At 36.4% G+C, this 5,867-nt stretch overlaps 1 long non-coding RNA gene across 2 annotated transcripts; it reads right to left on the bottom strand.

Moving 5' to 3' along the window:
* Positions 1-284: 284 nt before the first annotated feature.
* Positions 285-5,469, bottom strand: LOC137058335 (uncharacterized). 2 transcript variants are annotated; one of them, XR_010900657.1, is made up of 5 exons: positions 5,250-5,469; positions 5,082-5,141; positions 4,835-4,972; positions 4,540-4,656; positions 285-489 (listed from the first exon to the last, which is right to left on the bottom strand). It is a non-coding gene; the product is annotated as an uncharacterized lncRNA (long non-coding RNA). The 2 variants fall into 2 exon arrangements; XR_010900656.1 differs by lacking the exon at positions 285-489 and having other exon boundaries at positions 4,284-4,656; positions 5,250-5,466.
* Positions 5,470-5,867: the final 398 nt, after the last annotated feature.

Raw genomic sequence — 5,867 nt, forward strand, 5'->3', positions numbered from 1 at the left:
CACCAAAAACAACCACACAAAAGGTCTGAAATGTCCTTTCTTCAGAAAATTGCAAAAAGAAACGGCACAGACTGTTAAACACCTCTGATTTGGCTTTATACCATTTTAATTTAAACTTAATTTAAGTTCATTTTAATAACAATGTGTAAGCTCTCAAGCTTCAGTACATTTATCAATGAGCATAAACAGCACATATGCACCAGTGTTACCTCACTGCATTTTTTTCAGCTTTGCAGCTCTCCCCAACCATTAAACCCAGATTAAAAATAAAAATAAAATAAAAAGTTGGATAACCTCATTGCTCGAGCCCAAACAGTGTGGCAAAGGCATTTAGGGCATCTTCTAGATCCATGACCACAATCTCCGTCTAGTATGACATCCACATCCACAACATCATCTGGGAAGGCACTATCATGTCTGATGTCCTCACTCATGGTCAAGATGCCCTACATTAACCCCATGAACAATGTCTCTCTCATCATCATCTGGCTGGAAAAAAATTAGACACAGATACAAATTTTAAGTGGTGCTGTCATAAAATATTTATTCAAACATACATTAAATACTAAAGAACAGCAATACAATAACTATGCAATATAGTAAATATACTTTTTCTAGCTGACAGAATATTTTTTCTGAGGTAAATGTGACATGACATTGCTTAAAAGCTATTTATTGACGTTTATTAACGTTTGCGCAGTTGAAACACTGCGATTACATGAGACAATACAGATTTCATACATTGTACTGTATCTTTAAACATATTCTCTGATGTTCATACATGTTTATTTCATGCTGTATCTACTAGTAAAGTGCAATATTCAAATGCAAAAAAGCAACAAAAACAACATTTAAAACCACTGTCATATTAAAGGGTTAGTTCACCCAAAAGTGAGAATTAGCCCATGATTTACTCACTCTCAAGCCATCCTAGGTGTATTACATTCTTGTTTCATATCGTTCATTCACTTGGCCAAATAAAAAATGTGCTTGTCCGGAAAAAAGTTCAATATTTTTTTGTTTTTCCGTGCGTGTGTGCATTGTAAATATAATTTATTCTGAAGCAATATTCTCCCCAGTGTTCAATCAGCTTTGATATATTTAAATATGCATATTTGTGATTTAAAAAAAAAATATTGAATCATTTGAAATGTAGGATATTTTTACCTTTTATAAAGGGAATTTTCCCCCTAATCTTATTAAATAAAGGCTCTGCTTCAGGTTTCATTCTATATTGTTAAATTTGATCAATACATTAAATTAAAATAAGACAATATAAGGGCTGTTACCAATCAAATAAAATAATTTACACTGAAAAATCACAACTACATTAAATAATGTTTTGAGATTTGTAGTTTTGAATAGACAAATACAAATGTTAGAAAGTATGTTTAAACATGAAACTAAACCTCCAGTAGGTGGCAGCAGGTGGCCGTCTTAATGAGTGAGCCATTGATTCGTTCATTCAAACGATTCATTCAAACACTGAATCGTTCAGTTGCTGTGAGAAGCGTTACGGTTCTGCTGTGAACGATTTTCGCTGCTGAAATAGAACAAACACACTCAATATTGCATCTAAAATGTAAGTGACTAAGTGAATGTTAATGTAATGTTTATGGAACCGTCATATGAAATCAGAGTCACTTTCTGTCCTGATTGTATTCAGGAAACATAAATGGCTATAATGGCTCTAGTGTTGTAATTTCTCCTCGAGAGGCTGCACGAGTGTCAACAGCGCAAACTTGTTATCGTCATTTCATCATATATTATTATCCACTATCGATCGCCACTTACACTAAATTAATGCACAATCATTCTTGCATTTTGGTGATTCGCTAACGTTAGTTTATTTTTTGTTTTAAACAGGCCCTTGCCCATCGGGCAAGTAAAATTCTCTTTCACTTGTCCCAGACAAGCGTTAATGTCGAGCCCTGAATCAGTTATATTAAAAAAAGTTCTGGCTAATCCAAAAATTATAAATGGCAGTGAATGGCTGCCCAAATTTTGAAGCCCAGAAAAAAAGTGCATCTATCCCAGGGCTCAACATTAACGCTTGTGGATTTTTCGAAGGGACAAGTGAAAGAGAATTTTACTTGCCCGATGGACCTGATTAAAACAAAAAATAGCTAGCGAATCACCAAAATGCAAGAATGATTGCATTAATTTAGTGTAAGTGGCAATTGATAGTGGATAATAATATATAATGAACTGACGATAACAAGGTCGCGCTGTTGACACTTGTGCAGCCTCTAGAGAAGACATTACAACACTTGACCTGTTTTCCTGAATACCCCACGACTGAAAATGACACTGACTTCATATGACAGTTCATAGCAAAACAATTAATTAACATTCACTTAAATTAACATTCCCTTAAAGTCACTTACATTTAAGAAGCAATATTTAATGTTTTGTTCTATTTCAGCAGTGAAAATCATTCACAGCATGTGTGTTACTGAACGTTCAGCGTTTGAATGAATTGTTTGAATGAACGACTCAATGACTCACTCATTAAAACGGCCACCTGCTACCACCTACTGGAGGTTTGGTTTGATGTTTAAACATCATTGGTCTATCCAAAAATACAAATTTCAAAACATTATTTAATGCAAATTCAATTTTTCAGTGTAAATTATTTAATGTGATTGGTAACAGCCCTTATAGTGTCTTATTTTAAATTAATGTATAGATCAAATTTTACAATATAAGCATAGCATAGCCTATATTTAATAAGATTAGAGGGGAAATGCCCTTTATATAAAGTAAAAAATAATAATTAAAAAATTCACAAATATGCAGATTTAAATATGTCAAAGCTGATTGAATACTGGTCAGCATATTGCTTCAGAATAAATTATATTTAAAACACACACACACACACAAAATATCAAACTTTTTTCCGGACAAGCACATGAACATGCTTAATGTCAAGCCCTGTATCCATTATAAAAATAATCCAGAAGGCTCCGGGGGGTTAATAAAGGCTTCTGGCGGACCGCCTTCAACTTACGAAATAAGTGTAATGCCTCTCGAAGTTCAAAAGGTTTACGCCACGTCCGACGTCATCGTCGCGGCAATTACGTTTTTTTTACACCATGTCCGATGCCGTCGCTGCGCCAGTTGCGTTTTTCTTCCCCTCTACATCCGACGACATCGCCGTGCCAGTTACACTTTTTCCGTAACTTTAATATGGAAGGCCGTCGCGCCAGAAGCTACATATTTTACATTATAACTAGGGGTGTCCATGGTTAACCGATTGACCGATTAACCGTTAAAAATTGCGTAACCGAGTGAAACATTTTACTCGGTTAAGTGGCGTCAATGACGTGCTTTGAATTTAGTTGTAATATATGTTTGCACCCCTAGAGACCGCAAGAGCGCTGCCAGACATTTGTAATATCCACAAGAAGAAGTCATGACCAGCTTTCTAAGCGGGCAAAGAAAGTGTGGGAGCACTTTAAAAATGAGAGTGACGGGGCAAAATGCAAGTATTGCAATGCAGTGCTTACCGCATTTTTCAGGCTATAAGTTGCTCCGGAGAATGAGTCGCATCAGTCAAAATATGCGTCATGAAGAGGAAAATAACAAACATGGCACTGGACTATAAGTCGCATTAGGGCAGAAGCAGAGCGCGAGCCGCGCGCGCTGTGCATAACGGACCAGAAGAAAGAAAGTTTTAAGTGAGAAACTTGTGAATGACTAGAGAAAAGCAGACGTTACTTTAACTGTAATGAAGAAAACAAAAAAGCTAATCGCGGACTGAAAGCAAGATGGCCAGAGCTGAAGGGACGAGTCCACAGATGCTTGAACTCTCTGCCGGGAGAGGCTCAGCAGCCACGCGAGTCAAACGCTGTCTGTGTGAATCATTCTCGGCTGCATATTTTACTAATGCCCTAATCATGCAGGCATCCTCACCTCGCAGGCACTTGCATTGCTCGTGAACTGGAGCGCATCTCATCCTAATTTAACGAAACTCAGCGTACGCCTTGCAGACATGAAATAGATCTTAAGAAACTTGAAATGTCTTTTAACAATTTAAAACGAAAAGAAATAGGCTACTCTCTGATTATGTAATCCATGATGTGCATTTCTCTCTATAGGCGCGTTCACTACGGAGATGGTGGTCGTCAAATTAATAAACTAAAAATAACCCTGACGCACACTATGGTTAACCGAGTATTAACCGCTAAGGGCCTCGGTTAACGGTTAATGAAAAACTTGAAAACGTGCAGCCCTAATTATAACTTTTTACATTACAAACCCATCGATTCACATCAGAATGTCTTTATTAACCCCCCTGGAGCCATGTGGATTACTTTTACAATGGATGGATGCACTTTTTTCTGGGCTTAAAAATTTGGACTGCCATTCAATGCCATTTATAATGCTTTAGATTTTTTTTAAATATAACTCCGATTGTATTCGTCTGGAATACACCTAGTATGGCTTGAGGGTGAGTAAATCATGAGGTAATTTTCCTTTTTGGGTGAACTTACCCTTTAATAGTTATTTATTTTACCTGTATCGATTCAAACTCACATTTAATAATTTTCAAGGAGTTTCATGAAACTTATCTGTATCTGATGGCGATCTGAGAGAGAGACCATGCAGTGAAGCGAGATGTAGTTTCATCCGATCCGTAAACCAGTTCAGTTTCTTGTCAAGGAGCAATAGATAAAAACATAAAAAAAAAAAAAAAAAAAACATTTTATAGGCTTATTGACAACATGTTGCAATGTTTACACTGTACAATGACTCAATGTGATTTAATTAGGGCTGAATACTTCAAATTTCACAATTTGATATTATTTAAATTCATAAAGTTAATATTTACCAGAAATTGCAGCAAATATAGTGAAACTGCTGTCCACCTCCAACCATTCGAACAAATAGACGGCGCGAGTTGTTGAGAGCTCCATGAACCCCGCGAGGTAAAAGCGTGTAACGTTAGGAACTCTGTATTTCAACGGCTCTGGGAGCACAACACACACACGCACGCACACACACACACACAAATATAATTATAAAACAATATAATGTCATAAATACACTTTGTAGATGAGGTTAAACACGTAACTTACTTTGTGTTATCTTGGTTAAAAGTAAACTCCATGTCTGCACTGCACGGTGAGTCATGTCCCCTGAGAGAAAATTTTGGGCTCGTTTAAACGCGCACAGCATATAAGTTAAATATTGGTATAAATCAATAAATCATGAAAAACAAATGGTAAATGAGATAAAACACTTACTTTATAATATTTCCCTGTAAAAAAGTTCTCTCGCCTCAGTCGCCTGTTTCTATCCTCCGCTCTGCACCGCGAGTCAAAGAAGATATCTCTAAGTTTAGGTGCGCACGGACACACACACACACACACACACACACATACCATCCTACCACAATATAATGTTATACACTTCATACTGTTAATGAGATAAAACACTATGCCGGTGTAAACACTACTCATTTGCTCAGCATTGCAGTAGTATATTCCTGCACAACCGGAGGCTGCAGTTTCAGGACCCCAGTTTCAGGACCGCAATTCTAGGACCCTCGTTTTTTGTGACAGCACCACCTACAGAACTGGATGATATAGCGGTGTGCTGCAGTTTCAGGACCTCAGTTCTATGACCCATGTGGTTTAGTTAGTAGCCTACATAGTATAAAGATATTTAATCTCAGGAGTATATTTTATGTGATTTTTTTTTTAATTCAAAATGCATTAGAGGCTAATTACAAAGTGTGTAATACCTGCTTTGAGTCACAATTTTAAATTTAAACACATTAATTTACACAAATAATAATTTTAAAATGTATATCAATCTTTAAAAAAAGTTGAGTACCTTAAAAATCTTAGTTTCTTGAATTA

This window comes from Pseudorasbora parva, chromosome 22, assembly GCF_024679245.1.
Source record: "Pseudorasbora parva isolate DD20220531a chromosome 22, ASM2467924v1, whole genome shotgun sequence".
NCBI lineage: Eukaryota > Metazoa > Chordata > Actinopteri > Cypriniformes > Gobionidae > Pseudorasbora > Pseudorasbora parva.